General features: G+C 43.0%; 1 pseudogene; it reads right to left on the bottom strand.

Moving 5' to 3' along the window:
- LOC111955597 (semaphorin-4A-like) overlaps window positions 1–17668 on the bottom strand; it is a 51809-nt pseudogene that overhangs the window by 6447 nt on the left and 27694 nt on the right.

Here is a 17668-nt window from a genome sequence, read left to right as displayed (position 1 = left end):
GATCTTAGGCATGGCTGATTGATCCTCAATGCAATACATCATGGGGAGACAACACCATATGTAAACAAATCAGAACCTTAACTAACATTTACCTAGGCAAGGATAAACAAGGCATTCTCCCGGCATTGTTTGGTCTGAGTAGCTTTTGTTCTGTTGGGTCTTCAGAAGTTGTTTTTAATTCTTAATTATATTTTCCTTTCATCCAACTTCTTTGAAGAAGTCAACATTTTCTAACAAGCCAATTTATTTCTGCTGACCCTCAGGGGACCGCTGTCATTCGAGACGGAGACACCGCTTACCTCTCCCGGGTTGGCGACCTTTTCCTGAACTCGCATGCTCCACCGTAGTGTGTCTCGATTCAGGACCTTGTAGTTGCCTGCGAAAACTGCTTTGATGTCGCCCAGGCGGAACGCACACACTGCCGACCGCCCTGAGTTCACCGACCTAGTAGTGCACAAACATCAAATACACTTGCGGTCACAACCATGCTACAATCTGGTAGCAGCTAAATAAGTAAAAACTTGGCAAAGGAACTTGTCATGCAATTTTAAAAATCCCAAACACCCTTCTGAAACACACTTCTTGTTTCAAAAACCCTCGACACACCAACCAGTAAAAATAAAAAATAAAAAGTGGTCTTGTTTGACAAATGTTTTTCTGGGATTCAAATATAATTTGGAGTTCATAATACTATACTATAAACGACCAGGACTGGTCATTCTCTAGCAAGGTACAGGTAACTGCCAAAATAAAGGAAACACCAACAGTCTTAGTGTGTTGTCCACCACGAGCCGCCATAACAGCTTCAATGCTCATTGGCATAGTTTCTACAATTGTCTGGAATTCTATTGGAGGGATGTTTTTGTTGTTGATGGAAGGCGCCGCTCCCCTGAAAGTGTTCCCATAAGTGTTCAATTGGGTTGAGATCTTGTGACAGACCTGTAAGACCTGCTAACAAGAAACAACGGTTGCCATTCGTACAGGAGATGTCAGATGACTTAATCCCATTCATAGCGAATGTCTAAACTACTGACCACTGAGAGCTGAAGATGCCGAAGAAGAGGGTGTCGTCCACTGGGGCGCCCTCAAGGTGGGGCGGGAGGGTGACGATGTCCTGGATGACGTTATAGGGCAGCTCGTTGTCAGACTGGCACAGGAGCTGGGCTTTGGCAAAGGTTGTCCAGCGTCGCTGCAGGGTACGCTGGCCCCAATGTCACTCTGGGACAGAGAGGAAATGGTTGAGAGGATTTCATTAACATGCATCTGCACACACGCAGATGTACAACCACACAGTAATGCATCTCTTACCGTGCAGACTTGGGCGATCCGAGATACAGTGAACTTGTTGATGAAGTCGTACTCGCGGCCCACTGCTGAAGAAGAAATAGATCTTCTCCTCACTGGGGACAAAGTTGGAGCTGATGAAAGTGGGATCTGGAAAAAAAGATTGAACAATTGGCTAGACTAATCGAGAGATAAGTGTGTTACTGAAAGCTTGTTAGGCAAATTAATTAAAAGGAATCATTTGAACGTATTCCAGACGTATTGGTTTGGAGGCTTAACCAACGCCAACAGATTTATAAACTACTTCCTTAAATGTAGTCCTTTGAAATGTACATTTCCTTTTAGCTGTACTTTGTGGAAATGTACAGTACCAGTCAAAAGTTGACACCTACTCATTCCAGGGTTTCTATATTCTTACTATTTTCTACATTGTAGAATAATAGTGAAGACATCAAAACTATGGAATCATGTAGTAACCAAGTAAGGATTAAACAAATCCAAAAGTATTTATATTTGAGATTCTTCAAAGTAGCCACCCTTTGCCTTGACAGCTTTGCACACTCTTGGCATTCTCTCAACCAGCTTCATGAGGTAGTCACCTAGAATGCATTTCAATTAACGGGTGTGCCTTGTTAAAAGTTAATTTGTGGAATTTCTTTCCTTCTTAATGCGTTTCAGCCAATCAGTTGTGTTGTGACAAGGTAGGGGTGGTATACAGAAGATAGCTCTATTTGGTAAAAGACCAAGTCCATATTATGACAAGAACAGCTCAAATAAGCAAAGAGAAATGACAGTCCATCATTAATTTAAGACATGAAGGTCAGTCAATGCAGAACATTTAAAAGAACTTTGAAAGTTTCTTCAAGTGCAGTCGCAAAAACCATCAAGTGCTATGATGAAACTGGCTCTCATGAGGACCGCCACAGGAAAGGAAGACCCAGAGTTACCCCTGCTGCAGAGGACAAGTTCATTAGAGTTACCAGCCTCAGAAATTGCAGCCCAAATAAATGCTTCACAGAGCTCAAGTAACAGACAGTGTGCAAAGCCGTCATCAAGGCAAAGGGTGGCTACTTTGAAGAACCTCAAATATAAAATATATTTTTATTTGTTAAACACTTATTTATTTGGTTACTACATGATTCCATATGTGTCATTTCATAGTTTTGATGTCTTCACTATTATTCTACAATGTAAAAAAATTAAATAGTTAAAAAAATAAAAAATAAAAACCTTGAACGAGTAGGTGTCCAAACTTTTGACTGGTACTGTAGGTATTTCTCCCTCTAAAACGTATTGCTAAATATCCAACTGAATGTACAAAACATTATGTACACCTGCTCTTTCCAAGACAAACTGACCAGGTGAAAGCTATGATCCCTTATTGATGTCACTTGTTAAATCCACTTAAAATCAGTATAGATGAAGGGGAGGAGACGGGTTAAAGAAGGATTTTTAAGCCGTGAGAAAACTGAGACATGGATTGTGCCATTCAGAGGGTGAATGGGCAAGACAAAAAATGTAAGTGCCTTTGAACGGGGTATGGTAGTAGGTGCCAGGCGCACCGGTTTGTGTCAAGAACTGCAACGCTGCTGGGTTTTTCACGCTCAACAGTTTCCCATTATGTATCAAGAATGGTCCACCAACAAAAGGACATCAAGCCAACTTGACAACTGTGGGAAGCCTTGGAGTCAACATGAGCCAGCATTCCTGTGAAACACATTCGGCACCTTGTAGAGTCCATGCCCCGACGAATTGAGGCTGTTCTGAGGGCAATGGGGGGAGTGCAACTCAATATTAGGAAGGTGGTCCTAATGTTTTGTACACTCAGTGTATGTAAGCGCCTTGGGGATGTGTGTAATACATCATGAGTAGTTTGTTGCAGACACGTACCCTCCAGCCAGCCCAAAGTGTCATCCAGCTTCAGATCAACATGGCTGCCCTCGCTGAGGTGGCGGGAGATGACCGGTCGGTTTCCCATGTAGTCCGCTACTGTTCCAGTGTACAGCTCTCCATCTGAACACACACACACACACACACACACACACAGTGAGCGTCATCCAGTACAAGGCATGTGAATCTGAGTAAACATACAGGAGAATTACATAAGAGTCAAAGCTGAAAAATTCCTCCACCATTAACAGTCCAATACCTTTATTAAATGACAGAGTTAAAGAAATGTACTGGCTTTGGATTACGTCATGGTCAGAGGAAAGAAAAACTATTATTGAACAGTCCGTGCATGTAATCATTATGTAATGTACTGGAAATGGCCTTGCACTTCAAGACACAATGCCTTAGCAGGTGATGACAGATTCTGTCAAGACTTGATATTTATTGCGAGGGACATGACCCAAATACAAGATGTGTGCAGTGTTAACCATTAACCTTGCGTAGTACGTGTCAGCTGTCATAAGAGCAAGCTCTGCTGGGGACAGATTCTCACAACCAGGGACATTTCAAACATCCCCCTCTCGGTCAGTGAAGTCACAATCTCGAAAACATAAAATGTTAATTATGGCCAATGACAGTAGCCAATAGGCCTAATCAGGATACATATCTTGCCCATAAACCTCCTCTACTCAGTACTATAAATATTTGCTCGCAGTTACATCTCGCCTACATAAAAGGTAAAGACATCAGAACAAGGGTTCATGGGCAATATGATTATTAGCATCTGCTCCTCCTCTCTCTCAGACACAATCAGATTAAAACACCACCACATTATCACCACCTACACTGCACACTACTCTTAACCCCCACCCTACAATGAGATGGGACAAATATGACAACATCGAAGAGACTAAGAATCGCACACGGTTCCCTATCCCCCTAGGCACTCCTGTAGATCTGAAAGGATTGGATTTCTTTCAAGCAATGTTTTAATTTCTTCATGTTGCCTTCTCATTAAATGTTCACCATACAACTCAGACCTATCAAATCCTTTCAGATCTAAAGGAGTAGACACCAGTATACCATAACATGTCTGATATCATTGGTTCGTAATGGCACACTTCCTGGAGAATGAGGAAGGCTATGATGTCATCATTGCCCTTAGCCAATTACATTTCATTGTCTAAAGGAAATGTCCTGTGGTTCTTTAACTATCCTCCACTTCCTGTGAGTCATCTCTTACCAACGGTGATGGCCGAGTTACGTTGGTAGGGGTCATAGGGGCAGCGACCTCTGCCCTCCTCTGGCTTTCCGCTGGGGCTCGTTACCAGGGAGAACGTCTCAGAGTTCTGTAGGGAAAACAGCAGACTAGAGTCAGGCTTGGAGGGAACCAAAAGTAATTCCACTACCTAAGAATAGTAAGTGAACCTTTACTTAACTGGGCAAGTCGGTTAAGAACAAATTCTTATTTACAATGAAGGCCTACCGGTGGGTTAACAGTCCGCCTGGGAACAGTGCGTTAACTATCTTGTTCAGGGGCAGAACGACAGATTTTTATCATGTCAGCTCGGGGATTCGATCCAGCAACCTTTAGGTTACAGGCACAACGCTCTAACCACTAGGCTACCTGCCACCACAGTAAAGGCCCCTTTACTGGCTCAAATAGCCGACCAATCAGCCTGTTACCAACCCTTGGTAAACTTTCGGGGGGAAAAATTGTGTGACCAGATACAATGCTATTTCACAGTAAACAAAATTACAAACTTTCAGCACACTTAAAGGGAAGGACATTCAACAAGCACTGCACTTATACAAATTACAGAGAAATTGATGATTAAAAGATTGTGGGGGCTGTTTTGTTAGACTTCAGTGCGGCTTTTGACATTATCGATCATAGTCTGCTGCTGGAAAAACACCCCCTGCTATATTGTGGATAGAGTTACCTGTCTAACAGAACACAGAGGGTGTTCAATGGAAGCCTCTCCAACATAATCCAGGTAGAATCAGGAATTCCCCAGGGCAGCTGTCTAGGCCCCTTACTTTTTTCAATTTTTAGTAATGACATGCCACTGGCTTTGAGTAAAGCCAGTGTGTCTATGTATGCAGATGACAACACTATACACATCAGCTACTACAGCGACTGAAATTACTGCAACACTTAGAGCTGCAGTTAGTTTTAGAATGGGTGGCAAGGAATAAATTAGTCCTTAATATTTCAAAAGCATTGTATTTGGGACAAATCATTCACTAAACCCTAAACCTCAACTAAATCTCGTAATGAATAATGTGGAAATTGAGCAAGTTGAGGTGACTAAACGGATTGTAAACTGTCATGGTCAAAACATATTGATACAACAGTAGTTAAGATAGGGCAAAGTCTGTCCATAATAAAGCGCTACTCTACCTTCTTAACAGCACTATCAACAAGGCAGGTCCTACAGGCCCTACTTTTGTCGCACCTGGATTACAGGTGCCACAAAGAAGGACTTAGGAAAAATGCAATTGGCTCAGAACAGGGCCAGCCTGGATGTACACAGAGAGCTAACAATAATATGCATGCCAATCTTTCCTGACTCAAAGTGGAGGAGAGATGGACTTCATCACTACTTGTATTTATGAGAGGTATTGACATGTTGAATGCACCGAGCTGTCTGTTTGAACCACTGGCACACAGCAAGGAAACCCATGCATACCCCACAAGACTTGCCACAAGAGGTCTCTTCACAGTCCCCAAGTCCAGAACAGACAATGTGAAGCACACAGTACTACATTGAGCCATTACTACATGGATTACCACATCAAGCAACTGACGCAAACAGTAATATTAGATTTTTTTTAATGATAAAAATACACCTTATGGAACAACGGTGACTGAAGCAACACAAACATAGGCACAGACACCTACATGGATTTTTTTTGTGTTGTAGATATGTGGTCGTGGCGTAGGGGCCTGAGAATGTTAAATGTATTGTCATGTTTTTAAAATTGTGTAACTGCCTTGTTTTTGCTGGACCCCAGGAAAAGTAGCTGCTGCCTTGGCAGGAACTAATGGGGATCCATAATAAATACACCAAATGGGAGCCAAAGTTATGCGTTTAGTGCAGTTTTATCTAACATCATAAGTTAGACATGCTACACTGGACTCGTAATTTTTGCCAAGCATAAACCACGAGTGATACTGTAGTCAATGAATCCTGCTACAATGGCCGTGGTTAGCGAAGTGTAATTTTGAACCTTGAAATTTTTCTCTGTCTACTTTCTGCTAATTGACCATCGGCTCATGAGGGTAAATACTTGATTAAGTGGCTTGTACTTCCTCTGGGATACACTTCTAGTGTAGCTGCTAAAAACCTGCGAGTGCAACACTACTAGAGATCCTTACCTCGAATGTAAAACCGGGCCCATATGTAAAATGGTTACTAAAGACATGCCTCTGAGGCTAAAGGACACTTTGTTCTAGCTAAGTATATAAATTATATATTTTTTCAAATCACCTATACCACAGACACATACAAGTGTTTCCCTGTCTTGGGCATCATTATATGTGAGGGATGTCCTGTCTGAGTGGCCTGGCTGGCATTGGCTATGTGAGTGTAGTACAATAAAGCTGTGAGCATCAACATTTACATTTACATTTAAGTCATTTAGCAGACGCTCTTATCCAGAGCGACTTACAAATTGACATGACCAGAGTTAACACAGGCTTGACTGGTGGTTATTCGAGGATCCATTTTCTTAATCATCACACAGAAATGGTCTTCCACACACACTGTCTCAGCCCGTGGGCATCAGATTAAGGGGGCGAGCCAGCAGAGTACGAAAACATTGCCGGGGCTGGTCGTTGAGCCTAGTACCGCACATAACTGGATTATGAAATTATCAATCTCGTGTGAAGCACCGGCACGCATGTTTCTGGGCAAAAAAAAATACCTACTGCCGTGATGTACTTGGCACTAATGTCTTTGCCATTGGATAGCAAATATCTATTATGGGTTTACTGTACAGCCCATGACCAAGCACCATTACCCTCTTTACAGAGTTGGAGAAGATACTCAGTGGGTGGGAGATATGAAGGGATGGATGGAACAAAAACAATACAGAAAGGGTGAGGGAGCAAATGTGGGAGGAATAGTACAAACATGTTCATTTCTTGTTGTCCTCACTGTATTTGTCCTTGAGTACACGGATTCATACATTTGGTGACCATAAAGCTTGTTTTTAATTTGAATATGGAGTATGAGAAAAGTAGAGGAAATAATATTATGTAGGTGTGTGTTCCAGTACACTACAAATATATGTCATGCCAGTAAAAGCTAGTTACAGTAAGAGAAACATGGAGAAAGAGAAAAGGATTGCTTTGAAAGAAGAGCATCTTACGATGTAGGTGCAGCGTGGGCTGAAGGCGAAGGTTCCACAGGCGTAGATGTGCGTGGAGTTCAAGAACTGCAGCACCCGGATGAAGTTGGGACAGTCCGCCTGAAGGGGGGACAGAAAGAGAGGGAACACAAGACAGAGAACATGTTAAGACAGTGCAAATAACTAGGTATCGTCCTTAGAAACGTGGGTGCAGGGAGAGATGGAGAAAGCGGGTAGACAGTGTTGTAAAACATTTTCCTAATCCTGGTCCTTGAGGCACACTGTGTGCTACAGTCTATCACGCCAGTCTAAACAATACTCATGTTCTAGGAAATGTAGTATATAAACTTTTGCCAAGTTTGATAGGTGATAGCCAAACCTAATAAATAAACCTTCAAACCCAATGAACTTCAGAACCAGAACTTGGTGACCCTGCAGAAAAGCTTGGGTCAGTCCGTCTAGAGAGAGCAGGTCAGGGGGAGGGAGCACCGTTAGCACCAGTGAGCTAACAGCTCTGGTAACCCTGATCTCATTACTTAGTTTAAATGGGGCCACACGTGGAGGCTTACTTCAAGGGAGGCCTACATTAAAGGGACTCTCCGGTACTTTTTTGTAGTTTTAGCCAGTAGTTGTGAAAGTAGCACTCACGAGCCAAAAGTGGTTTGTCAATACAGTGCATTTGGAAAGTATTCAGACCCCTTGACTTTATCCACATTTTGTTACGTTACAGCCTTATTCTAAAATTGATTTTGGCCCTCACCTATACGCAATACCCCATAATGACAAAGCAAAAAATATTGAAATATTACATAAGTATTCAGACCCTTTACTCAGTACTATGTTGAAGCACCTTTGGCAGCTATTACAGCCTCGAGTCTTGTTGGGTATGACGCTACAAGCTTGGCACACCTGTATTTGGAGAGTCTCTCCAGATCATCTCAAGTTCTGTCAGGTTGGATGTGGAGCATCGCTGCACAGCTATTTTCAGGTCTCTCCAGAGATGTATGATCGGGCTCAAGTCCGGGCCACTCATGGACATTCAGAGACTTGTCGCGAAGCCACTCCTGCATTGTCTTGGCCGTGTGCTTAGGGTTGTTGTCCTGTTGGAAGGTGAACCTTCACCCAAATTGGAGGTCCTGAGTGCTCTGGAGCAGGTTTTCATCAAGGATCTCTGTACTTCGCCTCGTTCATTATTGCCTGGATCCCGACTGGTCTCGCAGTCCCTGCTGCTGAAAGCCACCACCATGCTTCACCGTAGGGATGGTGCCAGGTTTCCTCCAGACATGCTTGACATTCAGGTCAAAGAGCTTAACCTTGGTTTCATCAGACCAAAGAATCTTGTTTCTCATGGTCCGAGAGTCCTTTAGGTACCTTTTGGCAAACTCCAAGTGGGCTGTCATGTGCATTTTACTGAGGAGTGACTTCCGTCTGGCCACTCTACCATAAATGCCTGATTGGTGGAGTGCTGCAGAGATGGTTGTCCTTCTGGAAGGTTCTCCAATCTCTACAGAGGAACTCTGGAGCTCTGTCAGAGTGACCATCGGGTTCTTGGTCACCTCCCTGACCAAGGCCTTTCTCCCTGGATTGCTCAGTTTGGCCGGGTGGCCAGCTCTAGAAAGAGTCTTGGTGGTTCCAAACTTCTTCCATTTAAGAATGATGGAGGCCACTGTGTTTTTGGGGACCTTCAATGCTGCAGACATTTTTGGTACCCTTCCCCAGATCTGTGCCTCTACAGTCGTGGCCAAWAGTTGAGAATGACACAAATATTAATTTCCACAAAGTTTGCTGCTTCAGTGTCTTTAGATATTTTTGTCAGATGTTACTATGGAATACTGAAGTATAATTACAAGCATTTCATAAGTGTCAAAGGCTTTTATTGACAATTACATGAAGTTCATGCAAATACTAAATATTTGCAGTGTTAACCCTTCTTTTTCAAGACCTCTGCAATGCGCCCTGGCATGCTGTCAATTAACCTCTTGGCCACATCCTGACTGATGGCAGCCCATTCTTGCATAATCAATGCTTGGACCTTGTCAGAATTTGTGGGGTTTTGTTTGTCCACCCGCCTCTTGAGGATTGACCACAAGTTCTCAATGGGATTAAGGTCTGGGGAGTTTCCTGGCCATGGACCCAAAATAWCGATGTTTTGTTCCCCGAGCCACTTAGTTATCACTTTTGCCTTATGGCAAGGTGCTCCATCATGCTGGAAAAGGCATTGTTCGTCACCAAACTGTTCCTGGATGGTTGGGAGAAGTTGCTCTCGGAGGATGTGTTGGTACCATTCTTTATTCATGGCTGTGTTCTTAGGCAAAATTGTCAGTGAGCCCACTCCCTTGGCTGAGAAGCAACCCCACACATGAAAGGTCTCAGGATGCCTTACTGTTGGCATGACAAAGGACTGATGGTAGCGCTCACCTTGTCTTCTCCGGACAAGCTTTTTTCCAGAAAGGGGATTCAGAGAAAATGACTTTACCCCAGTCCTCAGCAGTCCAATCCCTGTACCTTTTGCAGAATATCAGTCTGTCCCTGATGTTTTTCCTGGAGAGAAGTGGCTTCTTTGCTGCCCTTCTTGACACCAGGCCATCCTCCAAAAGTCTTTGCCTCACTGTGCGTGCAGCTGCACTCACACCTGCCTGCTGCCATTCCTGAGCAAGCTCTGTACTGGTTGTGCAACGATCCCGCAGCTGTATTAACTTTAGGAGACGGTCCTGGCGCTTGCTGGATTTTCTTGGGCGCCCTGAAGCCTTCTTCACAACAATTGAACCGCTCTCCTTGAAGTTCTGTATGATCCGATAAATGMTTGATTTAGGTGCAATCTTACTGGCAGCAATATCCTTGCCTGTGAAGCCCTTTTTGTGCAAAGCAATGATGACGGCACATGTTTCCTTGCAGGTAACCATGGATGACAGAGGAAGAACAATGATTCCAAGCACCACCCTCCTTTTGAAGCTTCCAGTCTGTTATTCAAACTCAATCAGCATGACAGAGTGATCTCCAGCCTTGTCCTCGTCAACACTCACACCTGTGTTAACGAGAGAATCACTGACATGTCAGCTGGTCCTTTTGTGACAGGCCTGAAAAGCAGTGGAAATGTTTTTTGGGGATTCAGTTCCTTTGCATGGCAAAGAGGGATTTTGCAATTCATCTGATCACTCTTCATAACATTCTGGAGTATATGCAAATTGCCATCATAACAAACTGATGCAGCAGACTTTGTATAAATGAATATTTGTGTCATTCTCAAAACTTTTGGCCACGACTGTACACAATCCTGTCTCGGAGCCCTACGGACAATTCCTTCAACCTCATGGCTTGGTTTTTGCTCTGACATGCACTGTCAACTGTAGGACCTTATATAGACATGTGTGTGCCTTTCCAAATCATGTCCAATCAATTGAATTTACCACAGGGGGAATAAAACGTGCAGTTGTCACAACACAATGCCACAGATGTAAAGTTGTGTGGGAGCGTGCAATTGGCATGCTGACTGCAGGAATGGCCAACAGAGCTGTTGCCAGATAATTGAATGTTAATTTCTCAAAGTAGTTAATTTCCACAAGCTGCCTCCAACGTTGTTTTAGAGAATTTGGCAGTACTTCCAACCGTCCTCACAACCGCAAACCACGTGTATGGTGTCGTGTGGGCGAGCAGTTTGCTGATGTCAAAGTTGTGAACAGAGTGCCCCATGGTGCCAGTGGGGTTTTAGTATGGGCAAGCATAAACTACAGACAACGAACACAATTGCATTTTATCGATGGCTATTTGAATGCACAGAAACACCGTGACGAGATCCTGAGGCCCATTTGAGGACCATTTTTTWAAAGCATCTGTGACCAATAGATGCATGTATCTGTATTCCCGGTCATGTGAAATATATAGAATAGGAACTAATGAATTTAGAAAAATGGACTGATTTCCTCATATGAACTGTAACTCAGTAAAATCTTTGAAATTGTTGCATGTTACGTTTATATTTTTGTTCAGTATAATATGACTAGGATTGTGCCATTGGCTTCTGGACAATGAAAGACATGTTTATGAAAACCAATAGAACAGTAGAGAAATTATGGCAGGAGTCTTCATAAAATAATTGCCTCCACGTTGATAGTTGGGTTTTGGCAAGGCTACTTTGAAGCAAGGTAAGACATTCTTCATTATTTGAAGTAAAACATCCAGGTTTCAAACAATTATACTGCCTCAAGCTCATGTTGTAAAATGGTGGACGACACGCTGATAGCCTGCCTACCGTTGACTATAGCCTATGCACTCGAATGGCGAATGGGAAGCGCGATTGAATTACGAGTTGAGATTGAGAAATTCAAATAGCTCTTTTTAAAATCGTGTCCATCAAAACATTTTGACACGCCATTGCGTTTCGAATTGTTATTTGTTCCACAACGATTTCTAAAAGCATTTTGAGGTGTTGCTCTCGGAGGAGGTGCTCTCGCCTAACAGGTGATAGGCTATTCATCTCCTCAAACTGGGCTCTGTATGCTGTGCACGTGTGATAAGATACATGACGACTAATGAAAATACACACACGCCAACTTAAATTGCACTAAATGATGCAAATTAACGTATAGACCGATAAGCGTGACTTGTCAAATGCATTTTTCGGCGGCTAACCGATTAACAGTTAACTGTTAATATCCCTAGTTGAATTCAAATTGCTAGACGGCTGGCCCACGTAGGGGAAACTTCAGGGATAATGGCGCAGCACAGCTTCTTGAAAAATAAAATAGGGATTTCGTGGCTGAGGTAAAATGGTAATTATTCTCATAGATTATGTATGTATGAACTACATATTGACACATCCTGCCCAAAGCTTGAGATTTAAAAAAGACTTTGTTGTTGCCAAAGTTTCGGAGCATGTCGTTAACCCATGGCATTTCCTTGTTTCTGCCCCACCAACATTCATTCTAATGAAGGCCATTGGCAGCCAAAATGTTTTTAACTAGAATTAGATAAAGCATCAAGATTTTAATTGTGAGATTAAGGCCTATTCACACCCACCATACACAACGTGCACACGCACACACTCAGAGCAGCTTGCTTCGTATTGTTTCGTTATCCCTTTGTCAGATAACTGATCATAGCTCATTCTGAATCATGGGACGTGGGCCAAGTCGGTAATGTTGACACTTAAGAATAATTACCTTAGCGTATAAACTGTGCAAGCTACCTTAGTCTATAAACTACCCCATAACCTTTAGAGAGGATCAACTCTATATTGTACAATGGATTGGTCTTTGTATGCATGGCAATTATGGTCACTGTTCATCTGATTTATACTATGGACGTGTATAAAATGTCTGACTTGAAACAAATGAAAATGCGTTAAATTTGGCTAAGCCCATTGCCACTGATGCTACGTACAGGCCCATACTGTAGGTCTGCTAATCCCGATTGGCATAAGACCATCTGGCATCGACTTCCTCCTTTTGTATCGCTAGCACATTGACGGCCAGAAAGACGGTTAAAGTTATCCAATTAAAATAGCTAAACAATTCCATTAGAGAATTACAGTCTTGGTGGGGTGGCTGTTGGTGGAATGCAGTGACAGCTGTGCCTCCAGTAAGTAATTCTTCTCCTCCCATTACTAGACAGACCAGAACCCCCTTGCACAGCCTCATCCCATCCCCCCCACCTACTTGTGTTGTTGTATTCATTTCTTATTCTAACGGATTAAGGTATAAATTGAAGTTCAAATGAAGTGCTATTGAAAAATCTTGCAACGGAAGCCCTGGAAATTGACTCAGGGGCCTAAACTGCCCGTCTAAGATCAAAACTAGGGGAAACACTGGCAGCATGCGGCATTAATAATGCCAATGAGCGGATTGGCTGAGCTAGGGTTAACTTGCCTTTTTCTTGCCCTTCATGGAGCATTCGTCCAGGTCCATCACTGAGGGGGACCAGTCCAACTGGGAGGAGAATGGAGGGAGAGAGGTCAGTGTTAAGACTGTTGAACCAGCTGTGTTTGTGTTTCACATGACAACCGCTGAATTAAACCACTGGAAGGGGGACATTTTCTGCAGCGTTGAATATTTCCGATACAGCCTGAATGAACTGTAGGGCTTAGGTATTTTCCAACCAAATCTGGTGGTCTTATGCATGAACTTACAGGGTTTATACAGATTCATGAAGTCCCAAAGCTGATCATACTTGCTAACAACTTTGTGATTAGACGGGTGTAAACGTCAATGGTAAAAGGTCAACCCCACCTTGCTCCTCATCGCAATGGCGTCCTCCTGGCTGACATCCAATGATAGAACTGCATCCCGCGCTCCCACAAACAACGTGTCTCCGTCGTCGCTTAGCAACAGTGTGGTGGTGTTGCCGACGTCCGAGCTGTCGAAGTGGCTAAGAGACCTCCCGGGTGTACCTGTCACGCAAGACAAGAAAGTGGCAGGCGTTAGGTTTCCCTTTCACATTCAAAATTAAGTGCATACAGATACAGTTGAACCCTCATATCATGCGGACTTCCACACGACGCAATGAGTATTACACGGCTCAGATAGTTGCAACATGCTGTCGACGCCAAAGGTTGTGGGTTCGAATCCTGCATAAACTAGCCACGTTGGATTGGAGTCACTCGTAAATGGTCAAAAATAATATTCATAGGCCTACATTTTCAGCAACAGAAACGTAAAAAACAAAACGACTCTGAACAGAAGGCTTTTAAAACATTACACCGGTCCTCAAAGACACTAGATTAAGGGTTAGGTTAAAATAGACTTAATATAGATGACATATTATTAATATCCCAATACAGTCCGCACCCAGCATCCAAACACCCAGAAAAATATATTTTTGACTGCTCGAACCACAAGAGGGCAAACTTGGCACTGAACGTAGGCCAGAATWATCATTATTCAGCACAGAATATTTATAAAGATTTAGGATTAAGTCTACTCCAGGGAAAGTAAAATGGAAAGAGTAGTGTCACTCCAATGGTTCAATGTTGAACAACTGCAGCTATTTTCACACGACGACATGCAATATACTGGCGTAATAATGAGCCCACATTAACCTGCTCAGGTGGACTGTCGAGACAATTCATGAAATGTCAGTTCTTCTTCCTCTTTTCATTAACCTTTTCCATACAATAACAGGGGGCGGCACCCCCTCGTTCCACGCACACTCCAATTTCATTTGGACTGGAGGCCCTCAAGCAGGGCGCTATGAAAGATGGGAAATAGCACGTGCACACACGCACATAGTACTGAAGAATGCACAGAAACTCTTAAAGACCATCCCCATGGCGTTTAACCAATTACAATAACTCAACCCACTTGCCTATTACGTAGAGCCATTTCAAACTCTCTGTAGGAATATTCTGGAAAAACCTCTGAACAGGGTTGTCATGTTTGAATTCCCTTCCAACATGGGGATATGTGCGTGAGTGAGAGACTCAATACATGGCAGGGTGTGTGACCTTGTAAGGTCATGATTTTGACTTTCTGTAACCCCTACTAGTGACGTCAAAGATTTCAACACAGTTAAGATGATATGGTACAACATGACAGCAAAGACGACATTTTGGTGTAGCATAATTAAACAAACTTGGGCAGAGAAATTGTTAAACGTTTAAAATGTTTTATTATACTATAGTATTGTTCACTGGAGGCAAAAAGCACAACAATCAACCTAACCTCATAATCGGAATATTGGCTACTTCTCAAATGCTACCAAATCAATCAGCAAGCAGGACTGTCTGGAATTATACATTTTATTATGATGGTGTGATTCTTGGTCTAATCAAGACTTGGCAGCAGAATTTTAGACAGAGGCTCTACAGAGAGGGTATGAGCACATGACGAGCATAATCCTGTGCTGTCGCTATGGTTTCCATACCCATGGCACCATTGGGGACAAAAAAAAGGGTTGGGCTTGGATATTAAATGGGCACAGACCTACACTGACAGCTTTGTGTTGTTCAGTGATTGTGAAAGGTGCCTGTGAGCTGCTGAATAATGAACAAAGCCACTTCCTGCTTGAGGCAGTATCGCTAGAGAGGAGATCTCTGGGTTTTCTAAGCGATGAGAAAAAGACATTTAGAGTGATGCGATAACAACAGCGGAAACATCGGTGTACCGCGGCACAACTATAGAGCTACTGTCTACGTGTACAGAAACATTCACAGGCCATACTTAAAACACGACCACACATACAGTGGAGTCGGAAAGTACTCAGACCCCTTGACTTTTTCCACATTGTTATATTACAGCCATATTCTAAAATGGATTAAAACTTATTCTCATCAAACTATACACAATATCCCATAATGACAAAGCAAAAACAGGTTTTTAGATGAATTTTTATTTTTTTATTTTACATAAGTATTCAGACCCTTTACTCAGTACTTTGTTGAGGCACCTTTGGCAGCGATTACAGCCTCAAGTCTTTTTGGGTATGATGCTACAAGCTTGGCACACCTGTATTTGGAGAGTTTCTCCCATTCTTCTCTGCAGATCATCTCAAGCTCGGTCAGGTTGGATGGGGAGTGTCGCTGCACAGCTATTTTCAGGTCTCTCCAGAGATGTTCGATCGGGTTGAAGTCCGGGCTCTGGCTGGGCCACTCAAGGACATTCAGAGACTTGTCCTGAAGCCACTCCTACATTGTCTGGCTGTGTGGTTAGGGTCGTTGTCCTGTTGGAAGGTGAACCTTTGCCCTAGTCTTAGGTCCTGAGCACTCTTGAGCAGGTTTGTCGTCAAGGATCTCTGTATATTGCTCCGTTCATCTATCCCTCGATCCTGACTAGTCTTCCAGTCCCTGCCGCTGAAAAACWTRCACACAGCATGCTGCCACCACCATGCTTCAGCATAGGGATGGTGCCAGGTTTCCTCCAGAAGTGACACTTGGCATTCAGGCCAAAGAGTTCCATCTTGGTTTCATCAGTCCAGAGAATCTCGTTTCTCATGGTTTGAGTCGTTTAGGTGCCTTTTGGCAAACTCCAAGCAGGCTGCCATGTGCCTTTTACTGGAGTGGCTTCCGTCTGGCCACTCTACCATAAAAGGCCTGATTGGTGGAGTGCTGCAGAGATGGTTGTCTTTCTGGAAGGTTCTCTGGAGCTCTGTCAGAGTGACCATCAGGCTCTTGGTTACCTCCCTGAACAAGGCCCTTCTACCCTGATTGCTCAGGTTGGCCGGGCAGGCGGCTCTAGAAAGAGTCTTGGCCATTCCAAACTTCTTCCATTTAAGGATGATGGAGACTAGAGGTCGACCGATTAATCGGAATGGCTGATTAATTAGGCCGATTTCAAGTTTGCATAACAATCGGTAAGCGGAATTTTTGGACACCGATCATGGCCGATTACATTGCACTCCACGAGGAGACTGCGTGGCAGGCTGACTACCTGTTATGGGAGTGCYGCAAGGATCCAAGGTAAGGTGCTAGCTAGCATTAAACTTATCTTATAAAAAAACAATCAATCAATCTCAACCTAATCACTAGTTAAACTAGTAATATCATCAACCATGTGTAGTTATCTAGCTTATCCTGCGTTGCATATAATCGACGCAGTGCCTGTTAATTTATCATTGAATCATAGCCTACTTCGCCAAACGGGTGATTTAACAAGTGCATTCGTGAAAAAAGCACTGTCATTGCACCAATGTGTACCTAACCAATAACATCAACACACAAGTATATATTTTTAAACCTGCATATTTAGTTAATATTGCCTGCTAACATGAATTTCTTTTAACTAGGGAAATTGTGTCACTTCTCTTGCGTTCATTGCACGCAGTCAGGGTATATGCAACAGTTTGGGCCGCCTGGCGTGTTGCGAACTAATTTGCCAGAATTTTACGTAATTATGACATAACATTGAAGGTGGTGCAATGTAACAGGAATATTTAGACTTATGGATGCCACCCGTTAGATAAAATACAGAACAGTTCCGTATTTCACTGAAAGAATAAACATTTTGTTTTCGAAATTATAGTTTCCGAATTTGACCATATTCACGACCTAAGGCTCATATTTGTGTGTGTTATGTTATAATTAAGTCTATGATTTGATATTTGATAGAGCAGTCTGACTGAACGGTGGTAGGCAGCAGCAGGCTCGTAAGCATTCATTCAAACAGCACTTTCATGCGTTTGCCAGCAGCTCTTCAAGCATTGAGCTGTT

This window comes from Salvelinus sp. IW2-2015, linkage group LG31 (assembly GCF_002910315.2).
Source record: "Salvelinus sp. IW2-2015 linkage group LG31, ASM291031v2, whole genome shotgun sequence".
Classification (NCBI taxonomy): domain Eukaryota; kingdom Metazoa; phylum Chordata; class Actinopteri; order Salmoniformes; family Salmonidae; genus Salvelinus; species Salvelinus sp. IW2-2015.
This window is presented reverse-complemented; position numbering and strand designations above follow the sequence as displayed.